The sequence below is a fragment of the Octopus bimaculoides genome, chromosome 6 (genome assembly GCF_046866305.1).
Source record: "Octopus bimaculoides isolate indiv1 chromosome 6, ASM4686630v1, whole genome shotgun sequence".
In the NCBI taxonomy this organism is placed as follows: domain Eukaryota; kingdom Metazoa; phylum Mollusca; class Cephalopoda; order Octopoda; family Octopodidae; genus Octopus; species Octopus bimaculoides.
This window is the reverse complement of record NC_142933.1, coordinates 40,897,181-40,914,680: the sequence shown is the minus strand read 5'-3', so window position 1 is coordinate 40,914,680 and position 17,500 is coordinate 40,897,181. Positions and strand designations below refer to the sequence as shown.

At 37.4% G+C, this 17,500-nt stretch overlaps 1 protein-coding gene across 6 annotated transcripts in view; it reads right to left on the bottom strand.

Moving 5' to 3' along the window:
• The window catches only part of LOC106884336 (voltage-dependent T-type calcium channel subunit alpha-1G), a 1,091,242-nt gene that overhangs the window by 712,626 nt on the left and 361,116 nt on the right, over positions 1-17,500 (bottom strand). The window lies entirely within an intron of this gene.

Below are 17,500 nucleotides of genomic sequence, written 5' to 3'. Positions count from 1 at the left end.
TGACAAATATGTGGGACAACACAGACAAAAAAACGAGAAAATGGAGAAAATGTTACACGATTACAAATACAAACAAAAAAGATAACAACAGGTGTCTTTCAACTAAAAGGACAAATTAAGTTAAGCTGGCATGTGAAGTGGAAGCCTTATGGCGACAAACATAGATGAAGGTCAGGAGACAGGAAAATAAGGCATTGTGTGAGTGGCGGTCAAGCCAAGACAGAAAGATCATGCTTGGCCAAGCACTGGTCACATGGAAGGAACAGAGAGAGGTAGGGAACAGAGGGATTGAAGAACTAGGGAAGGAACTAGAGAGAGAGAGAGAGGGAAAGGTACAAGGAAGATAACAGAGGAAAGTAGAGAGATTAAAGAAAGAGAATGCCAAGAAACGTGAGAGGGGGAGCGAGAAAAGGAAAAAAGGAAAAAAGAAGAAAGTCGTACAGAATTTAGATATATACTTACTAATAAGCTGAACAAAAGGTGTATGTACGCCACTATATCTCTCTTTTTCTCTTTTATTCTTTTACTTGTTTCAGTCATTTGACTGTGACCATGCTGGAGCACTGCCTTTAGTCGAGTAAATCGACCCCAGAACTTCTTCTTTGAAAGCCTAATACTTATTCTATCGGTCTTTTTTGCCAAACCGCTAAGTTTCATGGACGTAAACACACCACCATCGGTTGTCAAGCGATGTTGGGGGGACAAACACAGACACACGAACATACACACACACATACATATATACGACGGGCTTCTTTCAGTTTCCGTCTACCAAATCCACTCACAAAGCTTTGGTCAGCCCGAGGCTATAGTAGAAGACACTTGCCCAAGATGCCATGCAGTGGGACTGAACCTGGAACCATATGTATATATAAATCCCAAAAATGAAACAAGAACGTAACGGACAACAATGAAAACATATGGACAGATGGACGAAACAAAGATAGACAGGAAAGCCGGGACAGAATATTTGTGGCTTTCTATTCATTAGTCAAGCTTCCAATTATCACTACAGTTTCAACCTATATATGTATATGTATATATATATATATATATATGTATATCTATATATATATATATATATATATATATATATATATATATATATATATATATGCATTTATATATATTTATATATATATGTGTGTGTGTGTGTGTGTGTGTGTGTGTGTATATTTATATATATGTGTGTGTATATATGTACATATAATCATGATCACCATCATCATCATCATCATCATTTAATGTTTGTTTTCCATGTTGGCATGGGTTGGATGGCTTGACAGGAGCTGGAAAGTTAGAAGACTGCGTGAAGCTCAACTGTTCGCTTTTGCATTTTACATGCCATGTAAAAGAGACTCAGAATATGAGAGAGTGGTGGTGGAGATACACATATATACGTGTGTGTGTGTGTGTGTGCATGTGTGTGTGTGTATATATATATATATATATATATATATATATATATATATATATATGTATATATACATACATATATACGTATTCTTTTACTTGTTTCAATTATTTTGACAGTGGCCATGCTGGAGTACCACCTTTTAGTTGAAGAAATCGACTTATTCTTTGTAAGCCTGGTACTTATTCTATTGGTCTTTTTTGCCAAACTGCTAAGTTATAGGGATGTAAACACACCAAGATCGGTTGTCAAGTGATGATGTAGAGACAAACAGATGCAAACACAAATATAAACACACACACACACACACATACACAACAGATTCTTTCAGTTTCCATCTGCCATATCCACTCACAAGGCTTTGGTTGGCCTGAGGCTATAGTAAAAGACACTCTTCTAAGGGGCCACACAGTGAAACTGAACCCGGAACCATGTGGTTGGGAAGCAAGCTTTTTACCACACAGCCATGCCTACATACACATATATATGCATACACCCATATATATCTATGTGTATTTTTCACTGATACATGTATATTGATGAAAGATGTAAAGATACATAGTCTTTGTGAAGAAAAACAAAAATATGATGCTTTCAAAGTATATATCTATTTGTTCCTATCCACCCAAATTGGCGAATTGGCCCAGCAATCCTTTGTCTCTCTTTCTCCATTAAAATTCCAGTGAGCTAGCAATTGTCTCATTTTAAACCTGGAAGCAATAACATGCTGTACACAAAAATGTGACAGAAAATGCAAAAATGAATAAATAAGGAACTAAAAAGCCTTTTGCAATATGTTCATATAGAGAAGGATTATAATAGGATTCCATTCTGGTTTTGTCTGATGGTGAATAATAATAAGAGATAAATGGTATATAAGAATAATTCATGTCTCACAGCATATTTAATGTTGTTGCATTCTAGACTGTATTGAAAGAAAGACTACTCACCAACACCTGCCATTCTCCGGCTCATCAATAAGCCATCTCTTCACTCTAGTTTCTGTACTACAACTGTAGTGGCCTTTGCTTCTCTGAGCTGGCTGGTTAACCCCATGCTTACCTCTCTTAGTCATTCTTATTTCACTCATCTCTTCTGTTCCTGTCACTTATATCACAACCCACCCCAGGATTGTTTTTCTTTAATCATTATACCCAGCACCCAGTCCTTCCTCCAAAGAAGTTTGCCCTTCCTGCCCATATTCTTCCAGTACCTTTTCAGCAGGATGCAGCTATACAAGAACACTAACTACACTGATCTCACACACACACATTTATATGAATATATATATATATATATATATATATATATATAAATATATATATATATTTACACACACATATGAGTGAGTGGACAAACAAAAGAAAATGGAATTCAACACATTTAGTAGGAGTTACATATATTATTTTAAAACAGTTTGGTTCAGCTCCATGCAACTTAGGTAACCTAAGCCTCATGTGGTTTGTTTGATGAGCCCACAAAACTTCAAGTTGCATAGAGCCAAATTACCATCATCATCAAAGCTTTTATTTTCATTTTTTCATGCTGGGCACAGAATGACAAGTTTATAACATCAATTATGTCACCTTCTATTTCAACCTCTTCATATTTTAGAAGCCCAACATCGTAAGGTTTCACATCACTTGACCATTTCCTCTACAGAATTCATTGTTCCATTCCATAACATACCTATATCTACAATGTTAATTCCCCTGCATACATTGGCTAAATTTTACAACACTTAGCTGTCACTCAGGTTACTTTTTCTACACCTTTCATTCAGATTAACCTTATACTTTTAGCAAATCATTCTCACCTCATCTGTTTTCTTCTCCTGTTCCTTCATTGCTATCATAACTATGGTTTCTCTTTCGTGACATCATCTAAGTGATTAACAACCCATGGTAACTTCTTTGATAAATGCCATGCATTTAAAAGGTGAGATGTATTATTGCTATCCTTCTGGTAAATTTTTTACAAGACATCATGTTGTTGCCTAGACACAGAAAAATTTATCAGAGGTACTTGGAAACTCAGAATGTAAAGAACTTATATAAATATTGCAAAATATTTTGTCTGATGTTCCATCAATTCATCTAAGCTACTATCCTGGCCTGACAGTTTATCTTAAAGACCCAGAAGAATGAACAATAAATTGACTTTGGTAGGATATGAACTCAGAACATAAAGCGGCAACCAATGCCTCAAAGAATTCTATCTGATGCCTTAGCAACTCTGCTAATTTATCCAATATGTTTTCCTGCAGCCAACTTAGTAGTAATTAGTACTCTAATATTAATTAGTAAATCAGTATTTATTTCAAATGTTGGTACAAGACCAGCAATTTTGGGGTAGTGGGTAAGTCAATAACATCAATCCCAATACTCAACTGGTACTTGTTTTAAACAACACCATAAGGATCAAAGGCAAAGTTGACCTTGGCAGGATTTGAACTTGAAATATAAAGCTGGATGAAATGCCACTCAGCATTTTACCAGCTCACTGCCTCTAAATCAGTTAATATTCTTTTCTACTCTAGGGGAGGGGGCCACTCAATTACATCGACACAAGTTTACAACTGGTATTTAATTTATCGACCCCGAAAGGATGAAAGGCAAAGTCGACTCATTGGAATTTGAACTCAGAACGTAAAGACAGATAAAATATTGCTAAGCATTTCGCCTGGTGTGCTAACATTTCTGCCAGCTTGCTGCCTATAAATCAGTTAATATTAATTAATAAAAACAGTTAAAATCAGAAGAATCCAGTGACCTTTTGCTTTAGTAAATACTGCAGTGAGGAAGCAGGGAAGACTAACATTTTTGACAGAATTTTTAATTGGTAAGAGAGAGAGAGAGAGAGAAAGAGAGGGAGAGAGAGAGGGGGGGGAGAAAGAGAAAGAGAGAGAGAGAAAGAGAGGGAGAGAGAGAGGGGGGGGGGGGGAGAAAGAGAAAGAGAGAGAAGAAATGTTTACTTGTATTACAGGTAAAATTTATTTATTTTGCAGCATCAGTGAACATTTGATTCCTCTCCAGCAAGGGGTTCTGTGCAAAACATTAAGTTCTTCTTTCTCACAACATAAAATTTATTCCACTGCTTGAACTCTTGTTAAAACTAATTAGTTCACCAAGCTAACATAAACTATCAAATAAATCTACTCAGCTGTCTGGGAATTTCACAGAGTAAATCTAATATTAACTACCTCCTGCTCCTTAATTCAGTGTTCCTACAGTTTACTATTTTTGTGCATGTATCATATCAAAATGCCTTGTTTGCTGTTTGTCTGACATTAAAGATTTCATTGCCACATTTGTATAGACAATACTTTTAGTGAGTTTGCATTATTGATAACAGATCTATCCCCTTAACATATCAAGCAAGGCTACTTCTTTGCTCGTGCTCATGTACTCATATTTGTATTCTTGGTTTGCTAACTGGCACTTCAAATTTTGTCCTGTTGATCTTTAGGTGTCTGTACTGTTAAAGGCATTTTTATAGATCTTTTATCTTTTACTTGTTTCAGTCATTAGATTGTGGCCATGCTGGGGCACTGCCTTGAAGCAATTCTAGTCAAATGAATTGACCCTAGTACTTAATTCTATTTTAAGCCTGGTACTTACTCAATTGGTCTCTTTTGCTGAACCACTAGGTTACAGTGACGTAAACACAATACCAGTTATCAAGCAGTGTTGGGGGATTCCTCAGACTCAAAGACACACACACACACACACACACACGCACAATGGACTTCTTTCTGTTTCCGTCTACCAAATCCACTCACAAGATTTTGGTTAGCACGAGGCTATAGTTGAAGACACTTAGCCAAGGTGCCACGCAGTGGGACTGAACCTGGAACCATGTGATTGGGAAGCAAGCTTCTTACAACACAACCACACAACCACACCTAGGTTTACAAAGATTTTTCAATTCTTTTAAGAGAATTAACCAATTATTTCAATACACATGTATTGAAATAATACACACCTACACACATACACAGATATATTTTAAGACAAACTTATGCATGTGGACACACATGCACTAAAATACATGTACATATACATATTGCACCAAAGGTCCAGTTGACCAAACCATACACAAGGGCAGAGTATTTAATCTTTGCCACTCATATAGACAACGGCTCACCCATGCTGGTCATGCAACCTCACTTCTAAACCAACACAATGAAAATATAAAGACTGCTGCTGCTAATGTTCTCAAACTCTACGGAACAATGACTGAGCTGCTAACTTGCATCAACATCATACCCTACCATGTGAATATCATGTGTGTGTGTGTGTGTGTGTGTGTGTGTGTGTGTAAATGGCATGTAAAAGGCACCCACTACACTCTTGGAGTGGTTGGCATTAGGAATGGCATCCAGCTGTAGAAACATTGCCAGATCAGCCTGGAGCCTGGTGCAGCTGCTAGCTCTCCAGACCTCAGTCAAACCATCCAACCCATGCCAGCATGGAAAACGGACGTTTAATGATGATGATGATGATGATGATGATGATGATGATGATGATGATAATGATGATAATGATGATGATGATATATATATAAAGTATGAGGGGTTTAGTTCACTGGTGATCTAAATGAATAGGTACACAGAGAAAGTGCTATAATTGATCATCCATTAGGTTCCAAGTTCACAGCTGAGGCTGGAGCTAGTGATCCGTAGTAGGCTTCTGAGGTAGCAAGTATACATTGTATTAGAGGAAAAGATTTTTCAAACATACTCACCTTGTCTCTGATAATGGAATACCCAATGTACAGACAGGCTAGTCTATCACTTGGGATATCTCAGAAACAGCTGTAAGACTTCAAATTCATCTTACCCTAATTAAATTATTATAAATGATTTGAGATACCTGTCCTGCCTTGGTTTTTGTTGTCCTTTTTCTTCTAATATAATATAATATATATATATATATATATATATATATATATATATATATATATATATATATCTTGGCGTTAGGAAGGGCATCCAGCTGTAGAAACTCTGCCAAATTAGATTGGAGTCTGGTGTTGCCATCTGGTTTCACCAGTCCTCAGTCAAATCGTCCAACCCATGCTAGCATGGAAAGCGGACGTTAAACGATGATGATGATGATGATGATATATATCATCATCATCATCGTCGTCGTTGTCATTGTCGTTTAACATCCTCTTTCCATGCTGGCTTAGGTTGGGCAGTTTAACAGGACTGGCAAGTCAGGAGGCTATACCAACCTCCTATCTGTTTTGGCAAGGTTTCTACAGCTGGATGCCCTTCCTTACACCAACCACTCCAAGAGTATAGAGGGTGCTTTTTACATGCCACTGGCATAGGGGTCAGTCAGGCGGCACCAGCATTGACCATGCTCGAATGGTGCTTTTTATGTGCCACCGGCACATGAGCCAGTCCAGCAGCACTGACATTGACCACACTCATATGGTACTTTTTACGTGCCACCAGCATGGGAGTCAGTCCAGCGTCACTGGCATCGAGCACACTCATATGGTGCTTTTTTATATGCCACCAGCATGGGAGCCAGGCTGTTGGCACTGGCATCAACCATGCTCAAATGTTGCTTTTTACATGCCACCATAGTCATGTGGGGCTATGTTAAATTATTATTAAATATATACATACATGTGTATGTGTGTGTGTGTGTGTGTGTGTGTGTGTATAAAGTAAAATTACCTTCTTGAGTCACACTGACTCATAAGGGCCGGTTTCTCAGTTTCTGTGGGGTAAAAATTCCCCACCTGGAGTGGACACCAGTCAATCACAGGATTACTCATTTTTGCCAGCTGAGTGTACTGGAGTAACATACAATGAAGTGTTTTGTTCAAGAACACAACACATTGCCTGGTCCAGGCATCGGGGCCACAATCTTATAATCATGAGTCCCGCACCCTAATTACTAAGCTACAACCCCCCCCCCCCCCCACATGTGTGTATGTATAAACAGTACCTCTGAGACCTTTAGCTAGACATTGTAGTGCAAAACTCAAGATATTTTTGGTGACTGTATCTTGGTGCTGCTGAAATTTTGTTGAAGTAGATAGCTTAACCTGTCCACACTGATGATGGTTCTTGAAGTTTCTGTTAAGAAGAAGCTTTGCAAATCTAGAATATGTGTGTCTAAAATCTATGTAGATGATTCCTGTATGTTAAACAGAAATGAAGATGGGTTATCATGTGCATGTGTTGGCATGTACTTGGAAGTAAGGTAACAGCATGATAGCAATTGATGTATGAAAGGAAATGTGTGGGTGACATAATATATATAATATCCAACCTTACTTACTACCTCTTCCCAGGCTTTGCCTGAGTGTGTTAGTTCATATGCAATATGTCTGTGGGTATAAATATACGAAGTACATGTTTATATATGTGTGTGTGTGTGTGTGTGTGTGTGTGTGTGTGTGTGTGTGTGCGTGTATACATATACATATATATGTATGTATGTATATATGTATGTGTATATATATATATATATATATATATATATAAACGTGTAATTCATATATTTGAAGATATACAAAAAGTGTGTGTACATATACAAAACTTGTGTATAAATTGTATATATGTATATACACACAATATATTGCATATGCCCACCCACACACACATCACAAAAAAAGATGATAGAAAGTGAGAATGAGGAGTCAGTAAAAGAGAATTTTTACAGAGGATTTGAGTTTCTATTAAAATACACACATGCAGACATAGACATATATATAAATATGCAGACACATATTCATGTATTCATACATATATACATGCATACACTAAGACTTATATATATATATATATATATATGTATATATGCATACTCTCATCTAGCTAAAGTTGCAAAACATATCTTTCACACACACATACACGCACAAACATGTACGCATATTCCATTTGCTAAGTAAAACAATGGTAACCATGAATGAAAATTTTCTAAAGTCTGTTGTCAACTTCACTTAAGAGAATATCATTATTATATATGAATAACACTTAAGTTTTTATTCGATACTTTCAGTCTTTAATATACATCATGGTAAAAATAACCCCTGCTGACAAACATGGAATATTAATTCTAGTTTGATATGTAATTATTTTACTTTGACTTCACAAGAAATTTCATATGGCGCCTCTTCTGTATTTATATTTTGAAGTTTTCATGGTCTTGGTTCCGAGTGCGTTAAAATTAAAATTTTCTGTTAAGTATATTTTACTTTGGAAACGAATAAATAAAATAGAACAAAAAGGAAAAATCTTAGTTCTTATTGAAAAAAGAAAATGAATTTAGTGCTAATAATTTGTGTGCAGTGCATTTATCATATATATATATATACACATGACCGAGACCTTTGGAAATGTGCTGTGCGTGAGAAGACCCGGCAAGCCAAGTAAGATCGTTGCCAGTGCCCCTGGACTGGTTCTTGTGCGGGTGGCACATGAGATGCACCATTTTGAGCGTGGCCGTTGCCAGTACCGCCTGACTGGCTCCCATAGGATTTTCGAGCGAGATCGTTGCCAGTGCCCCTGGACTGGCTTGTGCGGGTGGCACATAAAAGACACCATTTCGAGCGTGGCCGTTTTCGTGCGGGTGACACGTAAAAGCACCCACTACACTCTCTGAGTGGTTGACGTTAGGAAGGGCATCCAGCTGTAGAAACTCTGCCAAATCAGACTGGAGCCTGGTGTTGCCATCCGGTTTCACCAGTCCTCAGTCAAATCGTCCAATCCATGCTAGCATGGAAAGCAGACGTTAAACGATGATGATGATGATGATATATATATTTATATATATATATATATATATATATATACATATATATATATATATATATATATATACATACATATATATATATATATATATATATATATTGATGTTTCTATGGTCTTGGTTATGACTTTGTTGTAAATAAGATTTCTGTTAAATATTAGATTTTTTACTTAGGAAATAAAGTTGTAATAATAACGATGATGATGCAATGCCCAGATGCAATGCCCAGGTAGTGGTTCTGGTGGCTTCTGATCAGTTATGATTGAAAGTGTTATCATGTACATGTTCTGTCTTGGTGTAAAAAATGGGCTACGGCAAATATTCTGCTCAATACCACAGATATGCTTGTCAGTTGTTTGATCTTAACTAGTTGAACCTTAGTGGCTAATTATATGTGCATCTCTGATCATGAGCAGGTGTAGTGGGAGAGCACCATAGCCATGTTTTGAGAGGAATTAATTGGGGTTTGAATAATTGACCTGTCGAAACATGGGTGTTTTGTTCATCATCCATAAATATCCTTATTCAGGGACATTAGGAGAGGGGAAATAGGCATAAAACCTAGTTTAATGTAGCTCCAGGAAACAGTATTATTAGGGACAGCTAGCATACTTAGGGAGGTTTTTGGCATCTATGGTTACTTTTAGAAGCCCAATGATGTTAGGAATTTGCTCCAACAAATGAAATGATAATAATAATCCTTTCTACTAAAGGATGAAAGGCAAAGTCGACCTCAGTGGGATTTGAACTCAGCACATAGTAATAATAATTCTTTCTACTAAAGGCTGGAAATTTTTTGGGGGTGGGGACTAGTTGATTACATTGGCCACAGCGTTTCACTGCTACTTAATTTGTTGACCCTGAAAGGATGAAAGGCAAAGTCAATCTCAGCGGAATTTGAACTCAGAATGTTGCAATGGGTGAAATACCGTTAAGCATTTCACCTAATGTACTAACGATTTTTCAGTTCGCCACCTTACTACTACTACTACTACTACTACTACTACTACTACTACTAATAATAATAATAATAATAATAATAATAATAATAATAATCTTGGTTCTCTGAATCTGGTTCCCCCTCTTTCTACAATATACCATTGCTAATTATAAATAACACCCATAGTAAAATATCCAACTTGCTGTTACTTAGGTCTTTAGGTGAGACTTAGACCAGCTCATACAAAACACAGCAACAACAACAACAACAACAACTATAATAATAATAGTAATGATAATAATAATAATAATAATAATAACAATAATAATAATGATAGTAGTAGTAGAATAAAAAGCAAAACTTGGTTTTTGTTGGAAAAGAAATGATCTTATCAGTAAGAATTTTTGTGTAGCACAAAATGCTGTTTAAAATGTTACAGTCAATGCTAATATGAGAAGATTTGTGTAGTGTTTACGTCAAATCAAATATGCAAGGCAGAGCTTTGAGTCCAATCACTATGGATTATTGTGCATGAGGCAACAAGTTTTTGGCAGAGAAAGCAGTAGAAACCCAAACATATAACTACAAAATATTATATTTAGCAATTCTTTTTTTTTATTTATTGTAACTAGCTTTGCAATAAATAAGCTGTGGTTCAGTACATACAAATTCATATACACAGTTACATAGTACATATACACCTGTGCACAGTCCAATGCTTACTTATGCATACATACATGTTTGCATGTGAGATGGGCCAATACTTTAAACCAACTCATAGTGCGATCATTTGAGCTGCTAGAAATGACAACCAAATTTTTCTCTAATCTCTACTGAATTCAGAAAGAAAGGATACATTGATAATGTTGCCCTACATATGCCAAGTTCCCTGAGATACCCTGAGGAGATACTCTGATCATAGTTCTGCTCTCTCAGAATTAGTGTGGTGCTAAATAGCAATGATAATACAAGGGCATCTCACTCATTCACTCACACACGTGCACACACACACACACACACACACACACCCACACACATGCTCACACACATACACACACACACACAACACACTCATGCTCACACACACTTGCACATGCACTCACACACACATATGCTCACTCACATGTGCACACATGCATGTGCACACACATACACTACTCACATACACAAACTCACACACTCACACTCACACACACACACACACACACACACACACACACACAAGCCTTCAGGCAATTCTACCAGCAACTGTAAAACAGTTCTTGTCATGTTCTTCATTTCAGGTGTCGCATAAGGCTGGTATGGTGAAAACTAGGTTTGGTGAGCTGGCTAAGATAACCTAGTCATAGAACAGTTGAGTGGATATGTGTAATATATCAGAGTTACTTAATCCCATATTGACCCTAACAGAGCAGACTTATGACCAAAAGTGTTCCACCCTTGACAATTCCATTTTTTATTTTGGCATCATGTATCCCACATTATTCAATGTTATCCTTAACTATCCCCCTTTTTGAAGACATAGGTTATGATTTAAGGGTAGTTTAGCTGATATTTTTAGTAAGGCAAGCTACCATGTAGACTCTACATGATAGCAGCCAAACTCAGTGGTTCTCAATTAGGGTCTGTGTGACCCTTGGGGTTCCATATAAGATTTTGGTGAGGAGGATCACACAAACAAACAGTAAATTGGAGATCCAAGGTAGTCTTTTAAGGGTTTATGAAAAATGTTGCTTTGTATTTATTGCTTGAAACAATTGGGTTTCTTTCTCTGATGGTTTATATAGTTCAATATGTTTGCAGCCACTGAAACATGTTGCCTCAGAGAGTGTTATTGCAAATGTACACAAGTAAATGCATGAAAAGCAAAACAGGAATATCAACCCATTACCTACCAGTGATCTCATATGAGATCACTTAAAAATTACAAATTTCGTAATTATTTGTCAATATTTACACATATCTAACCTTTTTGCCATATCTACTAGGTATATTTCTCTGATATTCAAATGAGGTTTGCTTATTTTTCACCCAATATCTCGCTTATTTCTATTTAAAATGTTATTTTGATCATTCCAGCCTGTTTCTAAGGCTGTTTTATGCTAGAAATCAAAGTTTCATAAAAAAATTTCCAGTTAATAGAACTATGGGAGGTAATGGGTTAAGTGAAATATCTATAAAATTAACTTTTAAGCATTGAATAGTTATGGGATGTCCATGAGAACAAAATAGTAATTCAAGGGTTAAAAAATGGTTTAGAATCACTGATGTAGAGAGCTCCTTGTTAGTTTGGTTTCATTTAGTTGTTTAACTCCACATCATCTCTGATTGAGTAATAATCAATTCCACCTGTGGCAGAATCTGCACTAACATGAGCTAGTTTCCTCCAGGGTATGAATCTATCAGCCAAACTGTTCTGTGCTGACACAGGTCATATTGGATGAGTGTAATTAATTCTGAAGTTTTCCTTCTCCTGGATTGACTGCTTTCACCACAGCTAAGAAGCTCAATCTACTCTGACAAAAAAAATCAATTTAACTCTTAGATGGAACCCTAACAGGTACTTCCATTCTGAGTCAAAACAGACCTGAGGGTAATAGTAATTGAGAGATAATAACACCATGCTGTCCACAACCTAGAACTCTTGAACTGGAACCTCACCATTGGATGCAGCTTATGTGTCATATCTAGGATACACCTATGATTGAGTAAACTTAAGATCAAAATCGTTCCAGCCATGACAATTTATGTCTTTTATTCAGGTATTATGTTTCTGATGTGAGTATGCATGGCGTAGTGGTTAGGGCGTTGTAGTCACAATTATGAGATTATGGTTTCAGTTCCTAGACTGGATGGTGTGCTATATTCCTGAGCAAAATGCTTCATCACATGTTGCTCTTCGATCACCTTGACACCTGACATGTGGTACACTGTGTACCTGTTCAGGCAACATCGATTCGATGGAGGGAGTGAGTTAATTTACAGCACATACATTTGATCACTATAAGCAAATCATCTGCACAGATTGTTCAACAAGGAATGACAGAGTCTTTTTTCTCGGTCTGCGAGAGACTACCACCATGTACCTTATACACCCCTGTACTTCACAGTCTTAGGATTTGACTGTTATTTCTTGAAAGTTCAGAGACCATGTAAAAGTGTCTTTGCTGCTTTATCAATCATAAAGAAATTTAATGGTGACAGATGAGTTGACTTTTGAGATGTACTAACTTATTTGGTTATTGTTGTTGTTCTTTAGCCTCAGGTCAGCATTTATCAAACAAGCCTATAATTCAAACCATTCTTTGACCATCCTGCTATTTTCTCTTGACCAGTCATATACAACCTGTGATCTGTGGGACCTTCAGAATGGTACACCTAATGAAAAATTTCCATTAATGTTTTTGGTAGTGTGGCTTGCCTAATGATGAGCCAAGTGTCATGTGGCCCACTTCGAGAAAATAGTTGCTGATACTCGCTCTAGCCATATTGGTTTCAAATTTTGGCATAATGTCAGCAGTTTTAGGGGAGAGGGCAAGTAAGTTACATAGACCCCAGGGCTCAACTGGTACTTATTTTATAGACCCCTGAAAAGATGAAAGGCAAAGTCGACCATGGCAGAATTTGAATTTAGAATATAAAGACAGGTGACATGTTGTTAAGCATTTTTCCCAGCATGCTAATGATTCTGCCAGCTCACTGCCTTAGCCTGATATAGACATATTATAACCTTGATTAGATTATCTAATGTGCATTTTTGTCTTCTAGGTTGGTAGAGTGAGGTTTGAGAGAGATTAGGCTGATTTTTTCTAGCAGACTTCACACAATAATTAAACTCATAACAATAGTCAATGTGATTGTAACCATGACCTCTATATATGCCCTACAAGTAAGTTTATTATTGGTGTAACAAAAAAAAAAAAAAAAAAATACCAAAAACAGAAAAGAAAAACTCAAACAAAGAAACGATAAAACAAGTAGAAAAAAAACACTGACTCTATGAGACTATCTGAAGCAGTTCATCTCAAGTATTAATGCCAAAAATGTTGTAATATCATAACTGGTAATTTGAACAGTCATATTCAAGAAACTACAAGACAAGTAAACGTGAAATAGCAAAATAAGTACCATGAAGGTATATGATGAAATGAAGAAGGCTCACACTTCAGAAAGCCTAATATCCAACTGGTTGCTTGCCTACCTCTCTGGTGAGCATGAAAGGGAAATTAAATCTGTACTTAACAAAAAGGGAAATGTCAGATGCTTGTGATAAAGGTGGTTGCAGACTTTGTGTTGGGACCGATGAAGATTGAGAAGCAAAAAAAAAACAAAAAACAAATAAGGCAAAATAAAATCTATACCAAAGAGTTTCAACAAGGATTCACCATCACTACCACCACCACCGCCACTGCCACCGCCACCACCACCGCCGCCACCACCACAGCCACCACCACCACCACCACCACCACCACTGCTGCTGCTGCTGTCACCGCTGCCACCACTACTGCCACCACCGCCACCACCGCCACCACCTCCACCACCACTGCCACCACCATCACTGTTTAATGCCACTTTTTCCAAGCTTGCATGTTTCTACAGCTGGATGCTCTTCCTAATGCCAACCACTTTGCAGAGTGTATTGGGTGCATTTGTTTGTGACACCAGTACTAGTGAGGTCACCAAGTACTCCAAAGCAAGACCCCTTAACTGTAAGGGGTATAGTATTGGAGAGTGTGAAATTATGATAGAGAGGGAAATCTCATAAACAGCAGAAAATGATGCATTCCTAAGGAATAACCTGCTGCAATGCCTTGATTTGTTCTAGGGATGGGTTGGATCTTTACCTAAATAGGGAGCGACAAGGTGGAGGAAATAGTTATAAGAGTTGTTATAGTCCAAGAAGATATGAAAGAGAGGAAGTATCAGGTTAAAATATTAAAAAGCTTGATAGAAGAAAAAAGCTGCAAGTAGGATGTTTGTTTATGTTTGGCATTATGTGAATTGCTTTGAAATGCAAAGCAGTATGTTTGTATGATCCATAATGTTACTGGAGTTAAATGTAATCAAAATACGGAAGAGATAACAGCCATCATCATCATCATTTAACGTCTGTTTTCCATGCTGGCATGGGTTGGATGGTTTAACTGCAGGCTGGCAAGCCAGTAGGCTGCACCAGGCTCCAATCTGATCTGGTAAGGTTTCTACAGCTAAATGCCCTTTCTAATGCCAACCACTCTGGGAGTGTAGTTGGTGCTTTTTATGTGCCACTGACAAGGGGGGGGGGGGGGCTGTCAGGTGGCACTGGCATTAACCATGTTTGGGTGGTGCCTTTTATGTGCCACCAGCATGGGGAGCCAGTCAGGCAGCACTGGCATTGACTCACACTTGAATGGTGCCTTTTATGTGCCACCAACATGGGTGCCAGTCAGACAGCATTGGCATCGGCTACAACTTCATTTTCCATTTTGATTTTGATTTTGATTTGAAAGGAATTAACTAAGAAATGTAATAGAATGAACCACATGAGTGGGATATTGAGAGATTACCTCAGTGAAGCTGACAGAAGGTTAGCTTAGGTTTGTCATGAGCTCTAAGATTCATAAGGCACGATCTTTAACTCAGTTTTCATGGCATATAAATGACTGAGATTACAATACTCCTCACTGAATGGGATGCTGGTCTGTCAAAGGGTTAACTTCCCAGCTATTACTAGGATTAATTTACCACTGAGTGAACTGGAGCACTGTGAAATAAGGCATTTTGCTCAAGAACACAACAGACTGCCCAGTTCAGAAATTGAGACTACAATCTTTTGATCGTGAGTGCAGCACTAACCATTATCTACTGAGCCATGTTAGCTATTGAGGTAAAAACTTCAGTATAGATTTTAATACTGATATTAAAGAGATGAAAGTAGAAACAGCAGACCCAACTGGGATTGTTGCTAGATTTTGAATGTCTTCATCTAGGTAGCTACTATTTGCTTAGTTGTTGATTGTTGTTAGGCTCCAGGCCAACTATGACTGAACAGAGGCTTTGAGGAAAGACGTTCCAAAAATGAGTATTGCATATTTTTATTAAGGACTATATTGTCAAATGTATGCTTCACTTTTAAGTTGATAAGATGTATTTGAGGGAGATTTAGCTACTATTTCTGGTAGATTGAACAACCATGAAGATGATTCCTTGTTGACTCATAGTTGCTCAGCAAAGAATAAATTACTTCACTTTCTTATCTGTTTACATGATTTGTAGTCGAGTGAGAGCTCAGTAAAGTGTTTAGATGATTGGGTTTTTTTCCCACTAGAATTATATTTTATATCAAAATTAATTAAAATAGCAATGCTGGTTACAAGTTTTCAGTGAGCTAGATGTAATGGAGTAGTTAATAGTAGAAGCACCCTGAATATAGGACTTCTCAGATGGTATCATGAGATACATGTTACCTATATGATCTGATCAGTTCTAATGCTGGTTGTAGGAAGTGCATAAAGTGAAGAAGCAGGGGAAGAAATTTAGTAAGTTAATACCATAGTTGTCAATAAAGAGGTTCTTTCTCAGGACAATAGCAGGTGATAGGAAGCTTTTGCAAAAGAAATGTGATGCTGCATCATAAGAAAACATTAGGCATAGGATGTAGAAGATCTGTGGAGGCTGGAGAAGAAATGAGGTGAGCATGTTTTGTAATGTATAAAGGACAGAGCAAAATTGAGCTGAGAGAGCAGCTGGGTATTAAAGGCTTTAGCCAATGTATACAGGTGAGTCAATTACGAAGTTATGAATATGTTTATGGTAATGGAAAAGGAAATCTGTGTGGAAAAGTGCCATGATAGTTCAAGAGGGACCCACAACTGAATATTATTCCTTATGATTGCATTGCTGCTATGCACATGAATATCCTTGTCTGCGTTCAAATGAAAACTACCTGATTAAATAGTACAAGTCCCTAAACTATACACTTCAACATCTAACCTGCTGACACGTCATCCCCTCATGTCATCTTTACTACAGTTACTACTACTGCTACAACTACCACTCTTACTGTACTCATCACTTCTCAGCTGCTTGCTTATCAGCTTCACCCCCACCCCATCCAATATGATCTTATCTCCTCCTCTTGTAACTTCTACATATTCTCTCAAACCAGGTCTTGCACTAACAGCTGTCTCTGAGCCCTTTCTCTCCAGAATGTCATGTCATTCACTGGAATTTTCCTCCCCACCACACATGTCTGTTCTGCAATCATAGATGTGCAGTTGTTGATGAGTATCACCAGTTTCAAAACAGCCTGCAAAGATCAAGTTCAAGGATACAGCCTTTACCCTCTGACTAAACCAATTTAAAGACATGGGAAGAAGTGATTAAGTC